This window comes from Phyllostomus discolor, chromosome 6, assembly GCF_004126475.2.
Source record: "Phyllostomus discolor isolate MPI-MPIP mPhyDis1 chromosome 6, mPhyDis1.pri.v3, whole genome shotgun sequence".
NCBI lineage: Eukaryota > Metazoa > Chordata > Mammalia > Chiroptera > Phyllostomidae > Phyllostomus > Phyllostomus discolor.
In genome coordinates this window covers 86,214,436-86,230,035 of record NC_040908.2, presented here as the reverse complement: position 1 = coordinate 86,230,035, position 15,600 = coordinate 86,214,436, and the positions used below count along the sequence as shown (strand labels likewise).

General features: G+C 37.6%; 1 protein-coding gene and 1 pseudogene across 2 annotated transcripts in view; one reads left to right on the top strand and one right to left on the bottom strand.

The window, feature by feature from the left end:
- The window catches only part of ALG9 (ALG9 alpha-1,2-mannosyltransferase), a 134,935-nt gene that overhangs the window by 28,204 nt on the left and 91,131 nt on the right, over positions 1–15,600 (bottom strand). The gene's annotated exons all lie outside the window — the stretch shown is intronic.
- On the top strand, positions 11,667–12,857 carry LOC114499556 (annotated as a pseudogene).

Genomic DNA, 15,600 nt, shown 5'->3' with positions numbered 1-15,600 from the left:
AGGGTAAGGAACATCAATTGTAATTCTAAGCATTCCCATAGAGGTTAGAAGCACAAGCCTACAAGTCCTCAGATGTTACCTATGCTCTCTGCACTCAGATAAGAGTGTTGTGTACTGGGTTATTATTTTGGCTCCTAAGAGTAATGAATGTAAGCATTGTGAGTTCTGACTCTAGTTTGGGTATTAAGTCCTTCTAGCCATACAGTTATTTCTGAAACTAGCATAAGCCTACAACTTATTAAAAAAAACACACACACAAAAAACATCTTATTCTACTCACAATTGTTACCTTCCAATGATCATTTCTTATTCCAGAGATTGAAAGGGCATGACACACACACGTGCTAACATGTGAGGAAACCCTGTCTCTGCTGACAGAGCTATGTGAGGTTACCTTACACCTCAACTAATGCTACAGCAATATCATGCATATCGTCTCCTTCAAAAATTCTACAGAACTGACAGAGACATGGGAACTGTTTCTGCAGCAAAAGATCAATAAAACTGAGATACCAGAACTGAAGAGTGGAGGAAAATTATGAAAACTATATAGTAACTATAAGCAAAAAACAGTCATTCATGTACTCAAAACATGGATACACGACAGTATCACATATTAGTATGCTCATAGGAGAATACTAATATATTTCATTTAAAATCACTTTGGTACTGTACTTATAACAAAATTAACTCAATGAAACATTCTATAAAGTTGTAGAATCCTTCTGCAGTTAAATAGTTCATTTCAAACAATAATTATATTCTTTTCCCTTGTCTTGAAGCCATCAGAATATTTAATAGCTGCAGAGAAAATTTGTAAACCTTTTTAATTTTAAATAAAGTTTTAACTTTTAAAAAATAAAAAATAAAGATGACAGTTTCTACGAGGTTAAATAAAACTCAAAGATGGAAAATATCACTGTGATATTATGATTTATAATAAATATATATTTTGGTTCATAGTTCCTGGCTCACAGCTTTCAAAACCATTGTTATTTCCTAATTGATAAGAGCAATGGAAGCATCTTTTGTTATAACATTAGGTCTCTTGTTGTTAGTACCTGAAATGCCTTCAAACTCATAAAAGTGAAAGGGGTACCTCATTATTCATAACAAGCCCCTTCCAACCACAACTGATTTTATGATTTTATGTTAATAGGGTGACTTCTGGAAAGCACCTAAAAATCAGGGAGGAGGACTGGTCACCAGATGAACTAATTATGTGATTAGAGTGTTGGAATTTTTGGTCCCACCACTGACCTCTGGGAGGAGAGAGGAATTAGACACTGAGTTCAATCACCAATGGCCAATGATTTAATTAATCATGCCTATGTGATGAAGCATCTGTAAAAATTCCAAAGAACAGGTTCAGATAGCTTCTGGTTTGGTGAATACATGAAGATTCAGAGAATGGTGTGCTGGGAGAGGGCATGAAAGATCTATACCCTTTATCTATACCTTGCCCTATGTACCTCTTCCATCAGGCTGTTCTTGAGTTATATCCTTTTATAATAAACTGGTAATCTACTACGTAAAATGTTTCTGAGTTCCATGAACTGCTTTAGTAAATTAATCAAACCCAAGGAGGGGGTTATGGGAACCTCTAATTTATAGCTTTGTAGGTCAGGGGTGTCAAACCCATTTTCACCGGGGGCACATCAGCCTCACAGTTCCCTTCAAAGGGTGGAATGTCAAGTCCTTAACAGTTAAAGAGTAGTGACATTTATACAGTCCTAAAATTATTTTGATTATTATGTCTATTACCAGGCATTGGTGTTTAGGTTCCCCAAAACAGAAATCGAGAGGAAACCCCAGAGAAGTTTCCAGCCAGATTTTATTAAGCTTATGCTCGAGCACAAGGGAGACAGCATAAAGGAAGGAAGGTCCTCTGAACTGGCTCTTGGGTTGGCTCTGTTTGGCTGCTTTTATAAGCTGGGGACAAAGCAGGCTTGCTCGAAAAGGTGAGCTTTTTGAAAAAAAAAGTGGGCTTTCAGAATTTTTCATTTCAGGGTCAGGTGACTTCCTTTTCCAAATGTGTTGCCTGATAAACTATGTTTGTACACCTGCCAGATTGCTCATTACTGCCACCCTAAGGTCATATTCAACTGCACATGCTGGTCAGTAGGATGAGCAGGAAGCTAGAAGGGAGATAAAATCAGCTACCTCTGCATTTCTGAGTAGGGATTGCAGAGGTGATGACATTTTTGCCTGTGCTCCTTCAGACTACCTGGTCTTAACTTGGCTTTGTGGCCACCTGGTATTTTCAAATCCCGGACTTAAATTCCTATGCTACCTCAGGTCCTCCCTTAACACTGTTGTTAGGTTCTGTGACTTTAAATGAAACAATGTATCAGGAACCAATTTTAGCACAGGCTAATTGATATAAACATGAGTTAAATTCCTATAGCACCTCACCAATGTTATAATGAAACAATGTTGAAAAAAAATTATTCAAGGATCTACTGCATTATTTAAAAAGTTATCATATCAAGGCCTATATAAGGGACTATTAATCCCTGTATTATAAATGAAAAAAAAGCCAAGACTCAGACTAATTAACTTCATTTTTTGCAAGATACATATACCAAATCCCTATAATGTACTAGGCATTAAGTTAGAACTAATAATATAGATCAAACACATAAGACACAGTTCTTGCCCTAAAAGGATTTAAAGGACTAACTAAAATCACACATAGCAAAGCCATGTTTGCACCAAGGTCAGAGTAACTTCAAAAGTCATACATCGAGACCGCAAAAAATGACTGAATCATAAGCAAAGTGCTCTCAGGAGCTCATCTAACTTGTTTATTAAAAATTAAAATGAAAAAAGAATCCTCCCTCATCCTGGCTGGAGTGGTTTGGTTGGTTGGAGTGTCATCCCATGTACAGAAAGGTCACAGATTTGATTCCTGGTCAGAGTGCATGCCTGGGTTGTGGGTATATTCCTCTGTTGGGGCACAAAGGGGAGGCAACTGATCAGTGTTTCTGTCTTACATCAATGTCTCTCCCCACCCCCCTTTAAATCAATAAATGTATCCCTGGGTAAGGATTAAAAAAAAGAAGAGTCCTCATAGAAGGTCAGGTTTCACTATTTGAGGCTTCTGATCAAAATGGCAGTATAGGTAAACACAGTAATTGGAACCTCCCACAACCACATCAAAATTACAACTAAACTACAGAACAACCATCACTCAGAACTGCCTAAATCTAGCTAAACAGAAGTCCTAGTAACTAAGGATATAAAGAAGAAGCCACATCAAGACTAGGAGGGGCAGAGACATGGAAAGGGCTGGTCCCACATCCATGGGTGGTGGTGAAATAGGGAGGGATATTTTGGCTATGGAGATCCCTCCTGAGGAGCAAAGAGTCTCAGCCCCACAGCAGAACCCTCAGCCCAGGATTCCAGGGCCAGGAAGAGAAGTCTCCATAATTTTTGGATGTGAAAACCAGTGGGGATTATGGTTGAGTGAGACGGAGGCTCCTGGGATCCCTGTGCACAGACATACTCACTGTGAGCTTTAGCACTGGCGCAGCAGCTTGAAAGGCACCTGGGACACATGGGAAGGAATTGAATTGTCAGGCTTCAGGAGAAGGGCTGGAGGGGCAGCTGTCTCCCAGACAGAAGCATTGATAGAGGCCATTGTTCCTTTTCTTAGACCCTCCCTCAAAGTGGGCAGGTGGGTAGCAAATCTAAGTCTCCATCTACCTAGCTTATACTATTCATCCCACCCTGGAAATTCCCTGAGGCCCTACCTGACCCAATTTGCAGGCCCATCCAAACCTGCTCCAATGGCTATTCCATACTAATGGCCTCTCTTGGCACATGATGCTGACTTTCCTAAAATGTTTCAAACAAGTAGCATCTGGCCCCTGTGTACGATGTACCCTTCGATAAGTGGCACTAGGTCCAGCACTAACAGCAGCCAACCTTGGTTTACAGATTGGCCTAGACTGTGCACCTCCAAGCCCAACATATGCAACAGCCAGCTATAAATTGCTTTGTACCTCATACCAAGTGGCCCCGGGCAGGGCACAGATGGCAGTTAACATTGGCCTGCACCTCCCAAGAGACCCCAGAGTCACCGTACCCCGTTGGTAGATTCAAACCACACTGAAGCACCACAGAACCACATCCATCATCAACACACTCAAGGGGTGAACTGGCAGGTACCTGAGCCCTGCTGAAGTGAGCTCTGCTCTGTGAGGTTGGCCCCAGAACAGTAGATCCTGCACACAACCAGTCCTCGCATTCAATTGGCCTGGTCAATCCCTCCTATCAATGTGCCAACAGCAATCACAGCTCAACTACAACAAAAAGGTGCAGACAGTCCACACAGGGGCACACCTGGAGCACCCAGCTTGGGTGACTAGGTAGGCTATGCCACTGGGCCCTATAGGACACCTACTACATAAGTCTATTCTACCAAGACTGAGAGGTGTAGCAGCTTTACTGAACACATTGAAACAAAAAAAGGAACTCAGTCAAAAGGAAAAGACAAAGAAACATGTCTCAAATAAAAGAACAAAACAAAACTCCAGGAAAAGAACTAAACAAAATGGAGACAAGCAATCTACCAGATGTAAAGTTCAAAACACTGGTTAGAGGAAGAGTAGATGAACTTGGTAAGAATTTCAACAAAGAGATAGGAAACATAAAAGTAAAGATAGAAAACATAAAAAAGGATCAATCAGAAATAAAGGATACATGAAATAAAATGGAGAATACATTAAAGGTAACTAACTGGAGTAGATGAAGCAGGGGATCAAATCAGCAATTAGGAAAATAGGGAAGACAAACATACCCAATCAGAATAGAAAAAGGAAAAAGAATTTTAAAAAATGAGGATAGGACAAGGAGCCTCTGAGACAACTTTAGCATACCAACATTCGAATCTTGGGTATTCCAGAAGAAGAGAAAGAGCAAAGAAATTGAAAACCTATTTGAAAAAATAACGATGGAAAATTTCCCTAACCTAGCGAAGGAAATAAATGACAAGTCCAAGAAGCGCAGAGTCTCAAACAAAGTGAACCTAAAGAGGCCCACACCAAGACACATTACAAGAAATGTTAAAGGGTCTTCTCGAAGAAGAAAAAATGATAAAAATATGAATTTAAAAATAAATATACATCCATGAACAATTATTTTACATGCAAATGTATTAAATGCTCCAATTAAAAGATATATGGAAAGCCCTGGCTGGCCTAGCTCAGTGGATTGAGTGTGGGCTGCGAATCAAAGTGTCACAGGTTCGATTCCCAGTCAGGGTACATGCCTGGGTTGCAAGCCATGACCCCCCAGCAACTGCACATTGATGCTTCTCTCTCTCTTTCTCCCTCCCCTCCCTCTCTAAAAATAAATAAATAAAATCTTAAAAAAAGAAGACATATGGTGGCTAACCTTTACAAATGCTATCTATAAGAGACTCACTCCAAGATCCAAGATGGTGGCAGGGTAGGTAGAAGCTACACTAACATCCTCCCAGGACCAAACTGGAATTACAGCTAAGCTATAGAAAAATCATCCTGAATAACCAATTGAACAGTAGCTGGAGAGAAGCTGGAGAGAAACCAAGGACTTACAGAAGAAACTACATCATGACAACAAGGCTGCCACTTTTCCTGGGCTCTGGCACAGCCAAGTGAGGACAGTCTGGGGTTAATGGCTCTGAGGAAAGAGCTGAAGGGCCAGCTGTCAGGATCTCTGTGCTGAGTCATTACTCATACTGCAGAAGCCATTTTTCTCAGGCAGACCACAACTGCCCAAACAGCATCAGCTGGGCAGGAGGGGGTGGGGCGAGTAAATGACCCACTCACAAGAATCCCTGTCACCCTACCCTGTGGAGCTTAAGCCTGGCTGCTGAGAAGTAGAGCTGGAGGCACAATGATTAAGCCTAACAGAAATCCTGCATGCAGTGGTGGAACTCTGACTTTAGCTGACCCTCCATAGGCCTGGTGCTGGTAAAAGATAGCCTTGGTGCACAGCTTGGTCCTTTCTGCACCCACCCAGGACCAGCAGAGAGAGACACAAGCTGTGGATTACTGACAGCTACAAACAGGTTGTCCAGGGCCAGTCACAGTCAGCATCTGGCAGGTCTGCACCACAGTCTTTGCAGATCTGTGTAATCCATAAAAACAAACACAAAGAGATCCAAAATAAGAAGACAAAGAAACAGATCCCAAATAAAAGAATTCTCCAGAAGAAAAGCTAAATGAAATGGAGCCAAGCAATTTATTAGATACTGAGCTTAAAGTAATGATTATAAGGATGCTCAACAGCATGAAAAAAGACACAGAAACCATAAAAAGGAACCAGTCAAAAATAAAGAATGCAATATCTGAAATAAAGAATATCCTGAAAGGAATAAACAGGTTAGATGAAACAGAAGATAGAATCAGTGATTTGGAAGCAAGGTAGAAAAAAACATCCAAGCAGAGCAGAAAAAAGAAAAAAAGACCCTGGCTGGAGTGGCTCAATGGATTGAGTGTTGGACTGTGAACCAAAGGGCTGTTGGTTGAATTCTCAAGGCCGCACATGCTTGGGTTGCTGGTCAGGTCCCCAGTAGGGGCATGCAAGAGGCAACCACACATTGATGTTTCTCTCCCTCTCTTTCTCCCTTCCTTCCCCTCTCCCTAAAAATAAATAAAATCTGTTTAATAAAAAAAGAACAAAAAGAATTTTAAAAATTAGGTGAGTTAAAGAAACCTTAGGGACATGAAGCATAACAACATCCACATCATGGGGATACCAGAAAAAGAAGAGAGTGAGCAAGGGATTGAGAATATATTTGAAGAAACAATGACTGAAAACTTCCTAACCTGGTGAAGGAAAAAGACACGTAGTTCAGAAGGCACAAAGAGGCCAAATAAGATGAACGCAAAGAGGCCCACACCAATACACATCATAGTTAAAATGCCAAAGATTAAAGACAGGGAGAGAATCTTAAAAGCCACAAGAGAAAAGCAGTTAGTTACCTACAACTGAGCTCCCGTAAGACTGTCATCTGAATTCTCAACAGAAGCATTTCAGGCCAGAAGAAAATTGGCATGAAGTATTCAAGGTGATGAAAAGCAAGACCTACAACCAAGGCTCCATTACCCAAAAAGGCTATCATCTAAAATTAAAGGAGAAATAAAGAGCTTTCCAGACAACAAAAAGCTAAAGGAGTTTTTACCACCAAAACAGTATTGCAAGAAATATTAAGGGCCTCCAAAAAGAAAGAGGAGGAGGAGTCAGAGAAGGAAAAGAAGAAAAAGGAAAAGAAAAAGATGAAGGGGAAGAGTGAGGAGGGGAAGGAGGTAAAGGAGGGGGATGAAGAGGATGTGAAGAAGGAGGAGGAGGAGAAGTAGAAGCAGAAGAAAAAAAACAGAGGGAAATAATAAAAATAAGGTGTCAATAAACATGCATCTATCAATAATCACGTTAAATGTAAATGTCTTAAATGCTCCAATCAAATGGCATAAAGTAGTTAAATGAATAAGAAAACAAGACCCACATATATGCTGTCTCCAAGAAATCCACCTCAAAATGAAAGATACACACAGGCTAAAAGCAAAGGGATAGAAAAAGGTATTTCATGATGACATAAATGAAAAAAATGGGACAGCAATACTTATATCTGACAAAATAGACTTTAAAACCAAGGCTATAGTAAGAGACAAAGAAGGACACTACATAATGATAAAGGGAACAATCCAACAAGAGGATATAACCCTGGTAAACATTTATGTACCCAACATAGGAGCACCTAGTTATATAGAGCAAATTTTGATGGACATAAAGGGAGAGATTGACAGAAACACAGTCACAGTAGAGGATTTTAACACCCCATTAGATTTCAATGGATAGATATTCCAGGCAGAAATCAACAAGAGACAGTGGCCTTAAAGGACATACTCCTAGATGAAATGGATTTAATTGATATATTTAGAGCATTCACACCAAAGCAGCAGAATATACACTGTTTAAAAAATTTTTTTATTCATTTATTTTTAGAGAGAGGGGTAGGGAGGAATAAAGAGAGGGAGAGAAACATTGATTTGCTGGCCCTTGCACGAGCCCAACTAGAGACCTGGAGCAACCAGGCTGTGTCCTGACTAGGAATTGAACTGGTAACCTTTTGGTTCACATGCTGGCTCTCAATCTACTAAGCCAAACCTGTCAGAGCAGAATATATATTCTTTTCATGCACACATGGATCATTTTCCAGGATAGACCACATGTTAGGACCCAAAGCTAGTCTGAAAAAATTTAAGACTGAAATCATGTCAAGCATCTTTACTGTCCATAATGCTATGAAACTAGAAATCAATCACAAGAAGAAACTGAAAAATACACAAAGACATAGAAGCTAAATAACATGTTATTAAATAATGAGTGGGTCAACAATGGGATCAAGGAAGAAATCAAAAGATACCTTGAAACAAATGAAAATGAGAACACAACAACCTAAAATCTGTGGGACACAGGGAAGCAGTCCTAAGAGGGAAATTCATAGCATTACAGGCCTTTCTCAAGAAACAATAAAAGGCACAAATAAACAATCTAACTTTACACTTAAATGAACAACAAACACAGCCCAATGTGAGTAACAGGAAGGAAATAATAAAGATTTTAGCAGAAATAAACGAAATAGAGTCTAAAAACAAACAAACACACAAACAAAAGATCAATGATCCAAAAGCTAATTCTTTGAAAGGTTAAACAAGATGGACAAACCTTTAACCAGACTCATCAAGAAAAAAAGAGAGAGGCCCCTCATAAATAAAATCAGAAATGAAAGAGAAGTAACAACTGACACAAAAGAAATACAAAGGATTGTAAGAAAATATTATGAACGACTATATCCCAACAAATTGGATAACCTGCACAAAATGGATAAATTCCTAGAAACATACACTCTTTCAAAACTAAATCAGGAAGAATCATAGAATCTGAATAAACAGATTACACCTAGTGAACTTGAAGCAGTAACCAACAAACAAAAGCACCGGATTGGGTGGCTTCACAGGCAAATTTCACCAAACATTCCAAGAAGAACTCATACCTCTCCTTGTCAAAATATGCCTAGCTCATTTTACATGGCCAGGATCATCCTAGTTCTAAAACCAGATAAAGACATTACAAAGTAAGAAAATTATAGGCCTATATCCCTCTTGAACATAGATATTAAAATCCTCAACAATATTTTAGCAAACTGAATACAGCAATACATCAAAAAGATCATACACTGTTGTCAAATGGGATTATTCTGGGGATGCAAGGTTGGTACAACATTTGCAAATCAATAAATGTGATATACCACGTAAACAAAATGAAAGATAAAAGCCACATGTTTATATCAATAGATGCAGAAAAAGTATAGGATAAAATCCAGCACCCATTTATGATAAAAACTCTCAGCAAAGTGGGAATAGACAGAACACATCTAAACTTCACCAAAGGCCATATATGGCAAATCCACTGCCAGCATCATACTCAATGGGCAAAAAACTACAAACATTCCCCTTAAGATCAGGAACAGACATGGATGTCCACTTTCAACTCTCTTATCCTACCCACAGCAATCAGACAAGAAGAAATAAAAGGCATCCATATTGGAAAAGAAGAAGTAAAACCGGCATTATTTGCAGATGACATGATACTGTACATAGGAAACCCTAGAGATTCCAAGAAACTACTAGAACTGAAAAATGAATTCAGTAAAGGAGCAGGATAGAAAATTAATATCCAGAAATCAGTTGCATTTTTATATGCCAATAGAGAACTATTGAAAGGGAAATTAACAGCAACAAAACAATCCCAGTCACAGTTGCTTCAAAAAGAATACAATACCTAGGAATAAATTTAACCAAGGACGTAAAACACCTGTACTCAAAAAATGAAAACACATTGAAAGAAATTGAAGAAGATACAAATAAGTGGAAGCACATACTGTGTTCACGGGTAGAAAGTATTAACATCATTAAAATATATATACTACCCAAAGCAATCTATAGATTCAAAGCAATTCCTATCAAAATTCCAATGACATATTTCACAATACTAGAACAAATATTTCAAAAATGTATATGGAATCACAAAAAGACCCAAATAGCACCAGCATTCCTTAGAAAGAAGAACAAAGTTGGAGGAGTCATACTACCTAATATCAAACTATACTATAAGGCCACAGTATTCAAAACAGCAAGGTGCTGGCATAAAAACAGACATATATATCAAGAGAACAGAATTAGTGACCCCAGAAATAAATCCATGCCTTTGTAATCAACTAATATTTGACAGAGGAAGCAAGCACATACAATGGGCTAAAGATAGTTTATTCAATAAATGGTGTTGGAAAATTGCACAGATGCATACAGAAAAGTGAAACTAGACCATGTTCTTATGCCACACACAAGAATAAATTAAAAATGGATTAAAGACTTAAATGTTAGTTTGGAAACCATAAAGATCCTAGAAGAAAGCATAGACAGTAAAATTTCAGATATTGCTCAGTAAACACATAGAAATATTTTTTCTGATATACGTTCTCAAGCAAGGGAAACAAAAAAAAATAAACAAATGAGACTATATCAAACTAAAAAGTTTTTGTACAGGAAAGGAAACCATCAATAAAATAAAAAGACAACCCACAGAATAGAACATATTCACTGATATATCTGATAAGGTATATGTAATACAATACAATGAAAATAAACTATTTTTAAAATGTAAAAACAATTTTAAAAAGGTACTTCAGACTGAAAGTAAAGGAATAGAAAAACTGTTTCTTGAAAATGAAAAAAAATATAGAAAAAACAAAACAAAACCCTGCTGAGGTAGCAATACTTACACCAAGACAAAACAGACTTTAAAACAAAGACTATAATAAGAGACCCAGTAATTCCACTTCTGGGTATTTATCTGAAGAAACCCCAAACACTAAATTATAAAGACATATACATCCATATGTTTATTGCAGCATTATATACAATAGCCAAGACATGGGAGCAACGTAAGTGTTCATCAATAGCTGAATGGTTAAAGAAGAAACATTGCATATATACAAAGGGATATGATTCAGCCATAAAAAAGAATGAAATCTTGCCATCTGCAACAACATGAATGAACCTAGAGTGTATTGTGCTGAGTGCAGTAAGTCATACAGAGAAAGACTAATTCCAGATGATTCTACTTATGTGTGGAATCTGAAAAAACAAAATAAACAAACAAGCAGAGCAGAAACAGGCTCACAGATACAGAGAACACTTTGACAATGTCTAGATGGGAAAGGGGATGGATGAAGAAGGTGAAAGGATTCAGAAGTACAAACATAGTGATAGAACAGTCATGGGGATGTAAAGTACAGCATAGGGACTGCAGTCAACAATACTGTAATAACTATATACAGTCTCAGATGGGTACTAGATTTATTAGGATGATCACTTCATAGATTTTATAAATGTCTGATCACAGGGTTGTACACTGAAGCTAATATAATATTGTACAGCAACTGTTATTTTCAAATAAAAATATTTTTAAATAAAACTATTTTTAAAAACATTTTAAAAACTGTTTGGTACATGAATAGATCTATAGTAAATCTCATATTTAATGGTAAAGGGTTAAAAGCTTTTTCTTTGGGCCCTGGTGCAATTCTGTCCTGCATATCTATTCTGAGGAACAGAACTTGTGTGTACCTCTGTCCACCTTCTCTCCCACCGAAGTGCGTGCTACCACCCCATGGAAGATTCGATGGACATGGATATGAGCCCTCTGAGACCCCGGAACTATCTTTTTGGCTGTGAACTCAAAGCTGACAAAGACTATCACTTTAAGTCGGATAATGATGAAAACGAGCACCAGTTATCTTTACGAACAGTCAGTTTAGGGGCTGGTGTGAAGGATGAGTTGCACATTGTGGAAGCCGAGTCAATGAATTACGAAGGCAGTCCAATTAAAGTAACACTGGCAACTCTGAAAATGTCCGTATAGCCGTTTCCCTTGGTGGCTTTGAAATAACACCACCTGTGGTCTTACTGTTGAAGTGGGTGTGGTTCAGGGTCTGTGCATATTAGTGGACAGCACTTAGTAGCTGTGGAGGAAGATGCAGAGTCAGAGGACGAGAAGGAGGAGGACATGAAGCTCCTCAATGTGTCTGGGAAGCGTTCTGCCCCTGGAAGCAGCAGCAAGGTTCTACAGAAAAAAGTAAAACTTGCTGCTGAAGATGATGATGAGGACAATGATGATGATGAAGATGATGATTTTGAGGATGAGGAAACTGAAGAAAAAGTTCCAGTAAAGAAATCTATACAATACTCCAGTCAAAACTGCATAGAAATCAAACCAGAATGGGAAAGACTCAAAACCATCAACACCAAGATCAAGAGGTCAAGAATCCTTCAAAAAACAGGAAAAAACTCCTAAAACACCTAAAGAACCTAGTTCTGTAGAAGGCATTAAAGCAAAAATGCAAGCAATTATAGAAAAAGGTGGTTCACTTCCCAAGTGGAAGCCAAGTTCATCAATTCTCCATTATATGGAGAACTGCTTCTGGATGACTGACCAGGAGGCTATTCAAGATCTCTGGCAGTGGAGGAAGTCTAAGAAAATAGTTTAAAGTTTGTTAAAATTTTCTGTCTGATTTCACTCCTATAACAGTTGATATCTGGCTGTCCTTTTTATAATGCAGAGTGAGAACTTTCCCTACTGTGTCTGACAAATATCGTCCAGGTTCCATTGTTAAGAATGTGTTGTACAAAATGCCTTTTTAGTTTTTAAAGATGGAACTCCACCCTTTGCATGGTTTTAAGTATGTATGGAATGTTATGATAGGACATAGTAGTAGTGGTGGTCAGACAGATGGAAATGGTGGGGAGACTGAAATATACATGTGAAAGAAACTCAGTATTTTAATAAAATAAAAAAAGAAAAGCTTTTTCTTTGGAATCAGCAGTAACTCAAGGCTGCTTGTTATTACTATTCTAGTTAACATTGTAATAGAGGTTCTAATTAGAATGGTATGATAAGAAAAAAACAAATGGTAAAAGAAATGGAAAGAAAAATAATTCATTCATCACAATCATATGATTGCTATTTATAAAATCCAAAAGGACATAAATTCTTAGAATTAAGATAATTTATCAAACTTTACACTTACAGCATATAAAATCAATGTAATATATTCCTATAAACTGAAGTAAACAATATATAAAATTATGTTTTCTAAAATTATGTATTTTTAAATTATATTACATATATACTTTTTTAAAATGGGACTGAAACATGTGCCTTGGAATTAATCTAAGAAAATATGGAAAATTTTATCAACAAAATGATAAAATTTTATTGACAAATGTCTATCAACTGATCGATTTATTATGTAGTATACTCTATAATTAAAATATGGTATATACATGCATTTGGTCTTAAAAAGGATACAACATAAATCTCCAAAACATTATACTAAGTAAAAAAAAACTGGACACAAAAGACCATATATTATATGATTTCATTCACATGAAATGTCCACAATAGGCAAATCCATGGAGACAGAAAGCACATTAATGGTTGCTAAGAACAGGGGTGAACTACTTAATGGGTATGAATTTTTTTTTGGCCGGGGGAGGGTGATGAAACTGTTCTAAGTTATACAATGGCGATGGTTGCACAACATTATGAATATACTAAAAGCCACCGAGTAGCACTTTTTAAAATCACTTATTACCATGAGATCAGATCCATCAACTCCATTTCTAGGTATATACCAAAACAACAGAAAGCAAAGACTCAAAACATATTTGTATTCTGACAGTAACAGCAGCATTATCCACAATAGACAAAAGATGGAAAAAACCCAAATGTCCATCAGGAGATGTATGGATAAAAAAATGTTTGTTTAAGGGGTAACTTAGTTTCAGTTTGGGATGATGAAAAAGTTCTTGAGACAGAGTGGTGATGGTTTTACAACAGTGTGAATGTACTTAATGTCAATAAACAGTATACCTAACAATGGTTAAAAGAGTAAATTTCATCACAATAAAAAATCATTTAAGTAATGAATTTTATTGTTAAAAGATATGATAGATAATAAAGTAGGCCTTATTAAGTGGAGGGATAAATTTCATGCCTAGATCAAAGATTCACTATTATAAAGATGAAAATTCTAAATAAATTGATAGATAGAGGAAGAACAATCTTAATAAAAATCCCAAGAGACATTTATGGTGAAATTCGACAAGCTGATTACAAAACATATATGGAAATATAGGAAAAGGACAGCCAGGCACTCTCAGAAGAGAAGACCAGGTGGAGGAACTTACCTACTATAAAGTCAACATAATTAAGGCAATGAAGTATTAGGGCAAAAATCTATCAACAGACCAATGAACAGAATAGAGCCTAGAACAGATGCAGGCATATATGGATGATGGTTTATGACTGAAGTGACACCTCATGTCATAGCAATGGGGAAAGGTGGTCTCCTTCATTAACTGATGCTAGCACAACTGGATATACATTGGGGGAAATATGACATTGTAACTCAACCTCACTCTGTATACAAAAGTCAACTTCAGATGGATTATAGAACTAAATGTGAAAAACAAAACAATAAAGTTCTTAGAATATGGGAAAATGTCTTCAAGATCTCAAGGTCAAAGTCTTTTTAGATAATATACAAAAATCATCAATTGTAAAAGAAGTGATAGATAAATTTGACTACATTAAAATTGGAAATATCTATTCATCAAAGACACTATTAAGAGAGTGAAGAGACAAGCCATGGAATGGGAGAAGATATATGCAACACATTCAACAATCAAGGACTCATATCTCGAATATACAAAGAACAACTGCTGCCCTGGATGGTGTGGCTCAGTGGACTGAGTGCCAGCCGGTGAACCAAAGGGCCACTGGTTCAATTCCCAGTCAGGGCACATGCTTGGGTTGCGGGCCAGGAGGGAACACATGAGAGGCAACCACACATTGATGTTTCTCTCCCTCTCATCCTCTCTCCCTTCCCCTCTCTCTAACAATAAATAAAATCTTTACCAAAAAAAAAAAGAAAAGGAACACCTGCTAATCAATAAGACCAAGAGACCAAGACAGACCTTCTAAAACTTCCAATAGAAAAATGGGCAAATGACCTGAATAGTATTAAGGTATTTTATATCAATAAATCTAAATGGCAAAAAAAACAAAACAAAACAAATGAAAACATGCTATTTGAAACCAAAGAAATGTAAGCCAAAACCACAACAGAACTTCTGGCCAAGATGGAGACATTAGGTAGATACACTTTGTCTCCTTGCACAACCAAAAGAAGGACAACAAAATTAAAAACAAAAAATAACCAGAACTTCCAGAAAATCCAACTGTATGGAAGTTCAATAACCACAGAGTTAAAGAAGAACATTCATTCAACAGGTGAAGAGGGGCAGAGAAGAGCAGTCTGGCCAGGGAGGGCTCAAGCCAGAGGCTGGAAGTCCAGGAGGGTGAGGCGGTGGCTGGCGAACCAGGTGGTCCCACATTTGCCTGTAGAGAAACTGGGAGCAAAACCAGATCACACAACCCAGGGCCCCACCACAGGAAAAGAAAGTCTTAAAACCTCTGGTGGTA